Below are 12,073 nucleotides of genomic sequence, written 5' to 3' on the forward strand. Positions count from 1 at the left end.
GTCGATGTTTACCTCAGAGAAGCATGCGTATGTTGGACTGGCCTGCTGTGTGGGAGTTCCTATTTCGAGTGGGAGCAGGTATGGGTGAGGATGCTGGGACTTCTGGTTCCTCCTCAGGCTGAGCATCTGGTTCCTGTGACTCGTGGACATCATCCACGTCACTCTCCTGCGCAGCTGCATCTGTGATTATAAGCAGTGCAAGTTCAGTTATTTTTGTATAGCGCATGCCAATGTCTAATAAAGTTTTGTTATGGACAAAATCTACTTTAGTCACTTCCTTGTTGTACTCTGCTGCGCTAAAGCTGTTTTGGTCCCCCTTTGCCGTGCCCTGACATTTGTCTGTATACTAGTCCCATAATGCATTTGGGTGTTGCAAGTAAAAAGTGGACTGGACTCAGGTGTGCTACACTGCACAGGACCTGCATTAGTGGCTATTTTAGGTACATTTAATACTGGAAGATATTTAGCAGTGGTCTTACGTTGTGAGGTACCAGCCTGTTCAGAGGTGTCAATCTGGGTTATTCCTACAACGCGGGTCGTTTGGCGGTGTCTCTGCGTTTTACACCAGGATGAGTCTAGAGTCGCCAGCATTGCAGGCTTGTCAAGGCTTGCTACTAATGAACTTTCAGTAGCGGGAGCGGCTAAGAACTGATTCCCATATTACAGGTTGCTTTTCACTTGCATTTTTTACGCTCGTTCCTTGAAACTCTTCTATTTGGAGCTACGATCTGCCATATACAAAAAAGAAAGACATTTTTCATTGCTGCCTTGAGAAAGTCCTTTCTGACAAAACACGTGTCGGATGCCTGTTGCTTATGATTGGATTGTGGCAAGAAAATAAAGGATACATAAAAAGAAATAAAGAACACCTTGTGGACTTCCTCTTTTTCATGATGATGGTTAATGCCTACTATACAGACTTGGGCTGACTTTGGGAGTGCCTCGGCATATGTCTAACACATTTGGGGATCTCACAGGGGATTATATCTCCTTGGAGAGACTGTTTGGCCTTCTTAAGGTGGAGAGCGGCCCAGTGCTTGGAGAGCACCAAAACATGTTCAGTCTTTATTGCACAAGTGTGAACTTTCATGCTTTTATTTTTCTTGTATAAACTGGTATGGTATGCTGTAATACTATTATAAACATTAGGTAGTTCTTGGTATCTGAATCCATTTAGCTTGAAACAACTTGATTCAGCAGAACTAATGTGAGTTAACATGTGCCTGCCACACCCGCTTTACAGTTGGCAATTTGCATAGGAAACCATGGATCAGCAGGACTAATGACAGTTAACATGTGCCTGACACACCCGCTTTGCAGTTGGCAGTCTGCATTTCTGTTAAACCACCCCACCCACCTGAAGCCTATAAAAGGTAAGCAGAATGAGCCGTGCTTGCGCTCGTCACCACGATTCCCCACTTACCTGATTTCCTTCGAGTTCCCGTGCCGCAGGCAACATTCTTCCTCATCGGCTCCAGTCACTCCTTGGTGATTTCCAGGACAACGCCACCACTTCCTCCTTCGTTCCGTCTTGGAAATAACTCTGGGCTGCAACAAAGAAAGAAAAGGCAGCACTCAGTCAAGTAAGGCATTTCTAATTAACAAAGCCTGCAGTGGAAGCACGTCAAAGATCAAACAGGTACTTTTCTGTTCTATTCCAAAGGCTGATAATTTATGACTTTTGCGCAGAGGAGATTCTCCAAGGTTAATTAAATTATAGTTTCTTCGTATTTCAAGAGTGAGACAAATAAGACTTTTCAAATTAAAGGGAGACAGACTAATTTCCTACTTATTTTGTGTTGTATTACTTTTATTTTATGATATTCTTGAAGACAAGAAAAAGGTGTTTTTGTAAGTAAGTGTTTCATGGAGCATCTGAATTTCAGTTATTGGTGTATTATGCTAAAAAGGTGACAAGGTGTTCTTTTATTTCACTACAGAGAGCAGCATTATACACATGTGTTTAAGAACGTCACGTTAAGCACGTGATGCATCTGATGATAAAAGGGAGACATTATCTCTGCTATATGTTGAGCAGCAAATTAAAGTCAAAGGCATAATCTTTATGTGCAACGTACATCAGGATACTAGTGGATGTATTCAACTAAGTAGGTTAATGAATGTTTATTGATCTTTATCGTTTGTACATAGATATTTTCCCAGAAGAATTGGTGTGTTTACAGAGTGGTTAAGGTATCGCAATCAGCGCCAAAGTCGCGTCAAGATCCGAATCCAGCAGAGTGGTTTCTTTCTGTTCTTTTTTTATTTTGTCCCATTTTCCCCTTCCCCTGAAGATCTGTTCTTGTTAAGCTGTGTTATACATATGGTTTGACAGGTGTAGATTTTTGGAGGAGTAGAGAACAAGTGTCTGATCTCTCAAATCGAACATCCTGGACTTCAGGTGAGTGGAGACTTATCAGGAGTCATGGGTTCAGGATGAAAACGTTAGTCCAGTTGTCCTTCACCAAACAAGAGGTCAGCAGGTCAGCACAGAAGGTCCTTTAGAACAGCAGTTAAGGAGAATGGCAGTCCTAGTAGCAGCACAACAGTCATTCTTCCTGGAAAAGTATCCACAGAGTACTGTACAGTTGGTGTCTGAGGTCCAGTATTTATACCCAGTTGTGCCTTTGAAGTGGAGAAGCTTCTAGAGGCATCCCTGTGAAATGCTCATGTGCTCTGCCTTCCTGGCCCTGGCTCCATATTAATTGCAGTGGGATTGCAGCCCTTTGTGTGGAGGCAAGACACAGCCTATTCAAGTGTTAGTGGGTCTTGACTCTGCTCCTCCCTCCCATCCTGCCACTGGTGGCCAATCCAGTCGCAGCTAAGCTTCTCATTGTGTGTAGCTGTTTAGAAGGAATACACAAAGCCCAACTGCCAACTACACCCAATGAAGTGGCCAGAGACAGGCTGCCAGCACCAAATGGCTAAGGCAAGAAAATGGCAACTTTCTAAAAGGGGCATATTCTTAAATGTAATTTAAAATCCGACTTCACCATAAGTTAGGATTGTAAATTAGTATTCCAGAGACCCTAAACATGAACTGGTTATTTTTTCATGTTTGGAAATTGCACTGATAAAATGCAATAAGGTAATTCTAATGTTATCCTATGGGAGAGGTAGACCTCGCAGCAGTGAAAAACGAATGTAAGAGTTTTTCAATGCCAGGACATGTCCAAACTTTTAAATAGACTTAACCCTGCTCTTGGGGCTGTCCACGGCATACAGTGGGGTGACCTATATGTATTAAAAATGAAGTTTTGGACCTGGCAAAAAGTTTACTTTGCCAGGTCCAAATGGCAGCTTAAAACTGCACACACACAGGCTGCAAAGGTGGCCTGAGACATGTTCAAAGTGCTAATTAAGTTGGTGGCACTATCAACACTGCAAGCCCACAAGTAGAATTTAGTTTACAGGCCCTGGGCACATGTAATGCCACTTCACTAGGGATTTACAAGTATAATAAATATGACAATTGGGTATAAGCAAATTCTATTATGTGAGAGAGCACTAGTACTTTAGCACTGGTTAGCAGCGTTAAATGGCACAAAGCCCTAAAGCCAGCAAAACAAAGTCAGCAAAACAGGAGGGCTGAAGGGCCTGCTGGCCTCTGGTCTTGTTGAGAAGGATTGGACTTGCATCAGTTGAACCCAGGATCCCAGAATGATTCCAAGGGCTTGTTGGCTGGCCTCTGAACCAAAGCCTCAGGAACAGATGGTTCCAACAACCCTGAACCCAAGCACCTGGACTTTGCCATCTGTGAGTACTACCCTGCCAAGTGGTGCCACCCCAGTCCTGGACCCTTGGAAATGGACCTGAAGAGGCTCTGCCAGTCTATCTGTAAATCCAGCACAACCAATGGATTTCCTCTGCTGCGGTGCAAAACCCTGAGAAGAAATGATGCATGCTCTTGCATCGCACCCTTGTAGCTCCTCGGAACCGGCACATCTCCTTGACTTCGTGACGCATCCTAAAAGCCAGGCTTCACATCGCAAGAGTCTGTCGACAGGATCTTCGACCTCACTTCTCAACTCTTCGGAACTCTTCAGAACTTACACATAGCCTCAGCTACGTGATGCATCCTCGACATGGAGCCTCGCAGCCGTCGGCAACCAGGATTTAAGGTAATATTGTTTAGTGGGATACCAAACATTGTTTGCGCACTTTGACGGAGGCATACACTGCATGCACAGTTTCCTGGACCACTGTAAACTCTCTGGGAGAGCACTGTCAATCATTGGGTTACTTATGTCCTATTTCATCGCCTGTGTAGCATTCTCCTCAACCAGGGTACTCACTTCACTATGCTCTAATGCTTAAATCACAGTTCTACAGAGTCCGTAAAGGAGCCACAAGGGTTCCGTCACTGCAAACTCACATAACACTACAGATGGTGTTGCTTTTTTCGAGTTCAACATATTTTACTAATTTTCAAAGTTAGAAAGATAACACGAAAATGTACGCAGTAATGGTATATATAACCTTAATATACTGAAATGCTGGAATACAGTAATTGATTTATAAATATACTTAAAATGACTAATCGGCATGTAGTTAGTAAAAATGTAAAGTTGAATAAGGAACAAACAAGAGCTACTTCTTACGTCACAGGTGTTTAACTATATCTTTAAGTATGTATATAATCAACCGATATATTACATGTAAATAACAATGTAATCATCAGCAGGTCTCCAAAACCTTTGAAACAAAGGAGTATTTTTACACGTGCCCTTGAATGATAGTTGAGCTCCACATCTAGTAAATGCAACCCAAGTCTACCAAATATCGACTAATAATGTGTCAGCAGATTGTCATAATGGATTTGATAGTTACAGAGATGAGGAGGTCAACTATGTTATTATGAGAATCCGATAATTTGGAGAATAATGTCATAGATTTACATATAATCAGGTCATAGTTGAGGGTGCCAGTGATAGGGAGTATTTTCAATCTAATATCCCAAACGTTTCTTAAAAGTTTTTAAATTAGGGTACACTTGAATAAAACATGTTTTAATTCTTTTGTTTGTAATGCCAACAGAGACGGGAATCAACAAGGGTGGCCTTATATAATTTGCAAGGAGTTCATAAACAAACACAATAAAAGCATTTGTTTGTGAAAAGGACACAGGAAACTAAGCTGATATATGTGATAGCCATATTTGTCTTCAATCATCCAGGTAGAAATCTGTGGAGAGTTCTGTATTCCAGTACTTACTAAGAAAGTTTAAGTTAGTTCCATGTGAGTTGTTTAAATGTTTGTAAAATTTAGAAACCGTGTGTGGAAAAGCAGAAAAGGCCAATTTTTGTGTCAGGGGTAGATTTTGGGATAAAGTATTTAGAAAGGAGTTAAATATAGCAATACAAAGGATATTGTATTTAGGGGCGTCTGTATCAGGCAACAAAAACTTAGTTTGCAGTTCTGAAAATGACAAAACACCTTCATCACAGGTATCCCCAAAATAAATAATTCCAGCATCTGTCCATGATTACCAAAAGGTGATGGTATGATTACATTCTATCATAGGTTTATGCCATAAAGATAGTTAGGTAGAGTCTGAAATATGTGAGGAATCTGAATTATCTAAGTCATGTATTATTAGTTTAGTAGATGTGATAATGGCAGATAATTCGTGAAGCTTATTATAGTTTACCATAGATAATAATGTTGGTAAAGGAAATGGGGAGACCAAATGTTGTTCCACTTGGAGCCATTTAGGTGAATAAACAGTGTCAATGCTTATAAACCATAGAATGCCTTGTTTCAAAATAAATGCTTTATTATCATTTAAAAAATCCAGTAATCCAAATCCCCCAAAAGTTTGGAAAATTTGAGTTTGGCATAGTGAAGTCGTGGAGGTTTATGATGCCAAAGAAATTTAAAGAAAATGCTATCTAAATGTTTTGTAGAATGTGAGAGGTAATATTAATGGGAGGATTGATAAAGTGTAAACAAATATGGGGAGCAAGTGCCATTTTAATAATTTGATATACCCCCGCCATGACAGGTGTAATGGAGACTAGGGGGCCGATTACGATCCTGGAAAAACGCGGTACAAACCGTGGGTCGGAGCTTTTTCTCCGTCCGACTCGTACCGGGTTGTAAAACTTTACAAACATGCAATTACGATTCGTACGGAAACACCATTCCCGTACGATTCGGAAAAAAGACCAACCGACAGAAAAATACATACAAATGTGATCCGGGACACCGTGGACGTGACGTCCGGACGGAGTTAGGCATGTTTTTACGTACCAGCAATTACGATTCGCACCGACTGCAGTCTGGATGGGAAAATTTTTACGGCACCTAAAAAGTGCCGGAAAAGCTAAGTACGCAGCGATGCGAGCTGATTAGGGGGCCCGGTACGCGCCGTACCCCCCCCCCCCACCCCCCGTATGTATGGAGCGTACCCCCGTACCCCCCAGCCCCCCGTATGTACGGAGCGTACCCCCCAGCCCCCCGTATGTACGGAGCGTACCCCCAGCCCCCTGTATGTACGGAGCGTACCCCCCAGCCCCCCGTATGTACGGAGCGTACCCCCACCCCCGTATGTACGGTGCGGACCCCCAGCGCTACGCGCTGGGGTCCGCACCGTACATATGGGGGTGGGGGTACGCTCCGTACATACGGGGGGCTGGGGGTACGGCGCGCCCATCCGCAGGGGGGCTGGGGGTATGGCGCGAACATACGGGGGGCGGGGGGGTACGGCGCGTACCAGGCACTTGTTTGGACATCTCCATGGTTGCTATGGGAGTTCGCTCCGGACGGTCTTTTTTCCATACAGTTGTACAATCGGACGGATGGGACGGATCGCAATTGCGCATTGGGACTTCAGTTTTCCCATTTGTACGTAAAAATGTCCGGGGACGTGTCGGAGACTTTTCCCGACCCGAGGACGTGTGGGGGAATTTTCCCAATGCGATTTGTATGGACTTTTTCCCATACGAATCGTACTTGGCAGTTTGTACGGCGCTTTTACCATTTGTATGGAAAAAAGTCCAGATTCAATTCGGTTGGGGAAATTTTTTCCAGGATCCTAATCGGCACCTAGTTATGAATTTTACCTGTGACTCTAGTAATCAAATAGTCACAATTTAAAATAAACGAGTGTTTAAGAGAATGTGAAATTTAGATTCCCAAATATTTTAACTTCTCCTTTTGCCAAATGATATCAGTACGTTTAACACTAAAGGGGTGCAATAAACATTCAAGGGAATGAATTCTGTTTTATTAGTGTTTAAGGTATAACCTGAGACATAGGATTATTTGTGTATGAAATTTAGTGCTGCAGGCATAGAGGTTGCTGGATTACTAATGTATAATAAAACATCATCTGTATAGGCCTATGTTTTTTTGTGTCATCATTTTTTATAGGGTACCAAAACACAGTAGTGCGACAAATGCACAATAAGATACAGAATAGATCATACAACCTAGTCGATACATCAATGGAGGGGGGCATGGGGGAGGCGGGAGGTGTCACGAAGTGGGAGGGGGAGCGAGGCAAGGGGGGAGTATACTAATTGAGAGAGACATATCATCAACCTAAATAGTGCAGAAAATCGAACAGCTTGATGTAGGGCACTTGGCCCAGTACAATGAATATCAGATAGAGTGCATAGGTCATTCCCCCTGCCAACAGCTAAGGTGGTGGCCACGATTCGTGGACTCTCTGGGTGGGGGGGAAGAGGTTGCAAGTCTGAGGGAACATTCACATGGTGGAGGAAATGAGAGGGAGAAAGAGGGAAGGTGGGGGGATGTGGGAGGCCCCCTTGTCGGGTCAGAGTGGGCGGAGCAACATGAGTCTCAGACATCGGCGGTATGCATTGAGGGAGGAAGCAGGGTGCGCTGTGGTTGGAGGTGTGATGCTTTGGGTCGACATGGGGGCAATGTCAGGTGCTGCTGAGGAAACGGCATGGGCAGTGTCCCTGGGGAGGAGATTCGTGCGCAGGACTGTGAATGCGTGGTGGTGGCTGCCCGTACCTGGTAGGGGGAGCAGGTGTCAGCCGACGTGTCCAATGGTGGGGGAGGGAGCTGGTGGAGGCGGAAGGTGGGAATATTAATATTTAAGTGTAATATTTGCAATTTCGAGTCCTGGAATTTCATTTTAAACTTTAGATACTACAAAACAAAGGTTCAATGGCTAGCAAAAAATAAAGGGAGGGGTAATGGAAGTCCATGTCATGTTGCTCTATAGAGAAAAAGAGAGTCAGAGAACTGACGATTGATAAAAAGTTGAGCTGAAGGGGAACATAAATAACCTTGATACCATTTTAATAAATACACTTTCAAAATTAAAAGAAGATAGTGTATGAATTAATAATTGCCAGCAAACTTTATCAAAAGCTTTTTGAGCATCTAGAGCAAGATGACCAGATGGTAAACTCAAGGTAGGGATGGCTTCTATTACATGAAACAAACGTCTTGTGTTATGAACAGAATACCCCTTTTTCATGAAACCTGTTTGATCCATATGTATGAGTGATGATAAAATGCTGGGAAGTCTTGTGGGCATGATTTTAAAACATTGTACAATCATGATTTATTAGAGAGGTAGGGAGGTAGTTTGAGACTTTAGTCTGATCTTTGTTTGATTAGGTAATACTACTATCAAAGCTTCAGTAAAAGCACCCACAACCGTAAGTGATGTAAATGGAGATTAAGGTCACTAGAGAATGCTTTACAAAACTCCATCTGGTCCTGTCAAATTGGAACAGTTGCGAATGGTTAGTCAATTTAAAAAAAGTATCGATTATATTAATGTCTAGGAAACCTGCTTTGTTATATAATAAGGAATACAATTTAAGGAATTCATCAACAATCTCAGTAGTGGATAGAGCAATTGTACCATCATGTCAATGAATATGATGAATTTGAGTTCTATTTTTTAAATTCAAAGATAGTTAGCTGGCAATTTCCCAGATCAATTAGCATCAAAAGGAGATGTAGCTTTTTGATTTGAAAATTTTACTCCAGCTCTTTTCCTTAGTAATGAATTATATTTGTATCAAATTGTTTGTAGTTTCGTTTTAAAAGCAATATTGTTAGCAGAAACAAATAACCTTTCAAATTTTGCAATTTGTTTCTCCAAATCTTATAATTTTGTATAAAATGCTTTAGTTTCATGGGCCATTATAGAAATTGTTATCCCACTTATTTAGGCTTTACAAGCATCCCATTTTCTAAAAAGGAGATGTTACAACATTAGGGTTGAAATAAGAATAATCTTGAATAGCAGATAATAATATGTTAACTTTATTAACATCTTGAAGTACAGCATCTACATTGATGTGCCATCGAGAAGGAGTAACAGAAGATTTATTTACTTACATAGAAATCATTGCATGATACGAAATGTCATTACCGACTGAAGGTTGACATGCAGATTTTACCAAGTCTCTGGATGCTAATAAATAGTCTAAACGTGAAAGAGAATTGTGAGGGTTGGAGAAAAAGGTAAAGTCTTTATGGGTTGGGAAATGCAATTGCCGAATGTCAATTAGTTTGTAGTTTTAAACATAATTTTGAGTAAAAAGCTTTCGGAGGTTTGAATTTAATAGAGGAAAGTCTATCTAAAAGGGGATCACATATCAAATTAAAATCATCCCCAACAATTAGAGGAACAATTCCAAGTTGAATAATTTCAGAGGTAATGTGATTCGAAAATGTCTGGTCATTAACTGTTGGGTCATAGAAGTAAATGAAATGTAATACAGTAGTACCAAATTTAATTTTTAACAAATAGGAGTCTGCCATTGGAATCTGAATGTTTATCTAAGATTTGTAATTGAAGTTTTTTAGACAAAGAATTGCCACTCCATTTCTTTTTCCAACTGCTGAAGAAGAAAGTATATGATCTATCCATTTCCATTTCTTTTGCATGTAGGCTAAGATTTTGCCATCAATATGGTTTTTACGTAATAAACAGTTGTTGGCCTTATGTCTAAATAAATAATCTAGAATTTCCAAACGTTCACCAGGATGTCGTAACCCTTTAACATTAAGAGAAACAATTTTAATTTTATGACTATTATCCATAATTCAAGATATGAAAGGAGAGTTATAAACAGGTGACAGCACTAAGAAAGACGAGGATGAAGAAGTGGAGACCAATAAATTAGCACAAGGACACAGGGCAACAAAAAAAAGACTATATATAAAAGTCTACAGAAAGAGACAACAAAGAACATTAATATAGTCGAGAACTGAGAAGAATAACCAGCTGAGGAAATACGTTAGTAATCCTAACTTCGTACAGATAGGGCTTATAAGGGAATAAGAAGTAGAGTATCCTACATATTATAATTAGTATCAGTTTGATGGGTCCTGCATATCCACTGAAAGAAGGCAATGATTATCCTAAAATGTTCAAAGATCTTCTGGGCGGTGAAATGATTTAGAGAGGTAATCTTTCCAAATGCGCATGGGGGTAGGGTGTCAAAAAGACTATATTTAAATCTAGAGTTTATAAGTCGTTGTCATAATACTGTAAAGTCCTCAGGGATGACAACTGTTTCTTTAGCAAAGGCCTGATGGATAAAGATTTTATTGCCATTAACCATGAGAGAAGGAATTTTTATTTCTGCTTTTCTTATCATAACAAGATGATGGTGACAAAGAATCTTAAATATACTGAGTCTGGACCTAGCTATTTCTGCTCTCACACACAAGGCAGGACATTTGATGGAATCATTGGCTACTCCAGTGCCATTATTAGGGTTAGACCACTATGCAGTACCGTACATGGCAAGTCCTGGCCAGAGCGGAGGGGGGGATCCTACATCAAGTTTAGGGCATGGTCGAAAATAGATATCTCAGACCTCAATAGTCAATTGAAGAACACACTGTCTAGGCTAAACCAAGAGGTCGAGTTAGACCAGCCAAGGATGGATATCTGGCAGAGGGGTGTACTGCAAACAGTTTTGCCAGCCAAAGTTAGTTGCCCTTTCAGATCTCACCCTCCAGCTCCTTGGTTCAGGCTTTATGCGCAGAGAAGTCAAGATGCAAAGGTTTAGAGAGATCCTGTAGACTTGCATATAGTGAGGATAGTAAAATTATATATATATATATAACTGCCTTGAGAATTTATCATAATTTTTGCAGAGTGGCCCATACCACTTTTAATACTTTTTATGCCAAAAATAGCTGAATAACACTTCAGAGTGGTGAAGTAACTCTCATATCCCAACACGACTTTATTACCACCTTGTGTGAGTCTCATTGTGAGGAATTGGCATGTTTCTTCGTTAAAAAGGTAGCAGATATCCTGGCTTCTCTTAAGACAGGAGAGAAAAATGTTGGGTCGCCAATTCCTACTGATGGTCCTTCTGTTACCAAGGACCAGACTGGGCTTACCTCTGTACAAGTTGGGCCAAAAATGAATTGCTGGGACACTTTGGATCTACCTGTGTTCTTGTCATGACTGACTTCAATAAGGTCGGGCACGCCAGGAGATCCTCTGACTAACCTTAGTTCCCTTGACCAGGATATTTTGCAAGATCTAGTGGGACTTCTTAACAACCCCCTTAGGAAAGGGAATACTTCAGAGGCATGGAAACATGCCTCGGTTCAGCCCCTCTTGAAGAAGGAGAAAGTAGACCCTGAGAATTGGTATAACTTCAATGCTTCCCATCAAGGCAAAATTAATGGAGAAGCATTCTAATTGACAACTCTCCAATTTTTTGGAGTCACAAGGGTATCTCCATCCCTCTCAATCAGGGTTTAGGGTGCTACACAGCACTGAATCCGCCCTTCTAGGAGTCACAGGACATCTTAGACGTCTCCTAGATAGGGGCGAGATAGCCATGCAAATTCTCATTGATCTCATTGTGGCCTTCGATACTGTGTCTCATGCCTCTCTCATAGAAAAACTAGCCAAGTTGGGTTTACAGCGAATGATCCTTGCTTGGATAAAATCTTTCCTAGAAGACCAGTCTTTTCAGGTGATTTCACCCACGGCCTCATCCGAGTGGCATGCTCTTAACTCAGGAGTTCCTCAAGTATCTTCCCTAAGTTCCGCCTTATTTAACATCTTTGTGTGCCCACTAGTGGAGTTGGTCAAAAGTTGTGGCTT

At 41.3% G+C, this 12,073-nt stretch overlaps 1 long non-coding RNA gene across 2 annotated transcripts in view; it reads right to left on the reverse strand.

Annotated features, from left to right (window-relative positions):
• LOC146865363 (uncharacterized) overlaps nt 1-12,073 on the reverse strand; it is a 287,090-nt gene that overhangs the window by 53,901 nt on the left and 221,116 nt on the right. The window contains exons 2-3 of one of the 2 annotated variants that reach the window (XR_014976623.1): nt 1,424-1,548; nt 13-180 (exon numbers count right to left, since the gene is read on the reverse strand). This is a non-coding gene — a long non-coding RNA (uncharacterized LOC146865363). The remainder of the gene's footprint in view (nt 1-12; nt 181-1,423; nt 1,549-12,073) is intronic. The other variant, XR_014976624.1, reaches the window with a different exon arrangement.

Source organism: Triturus cristatus, chromosome 2_1 (assembly GCF_964204655.1).
Source record: "Triturus cristatus chromosome 2_1, aTriCri1.1, whole genome shotgun sequence".
Taxonomy (NCBI): Eukaryota; Metazoa; Chordata; class Amphibia; order Caudata; family Salamandridae; genus Triturus; species Triturus cristatus.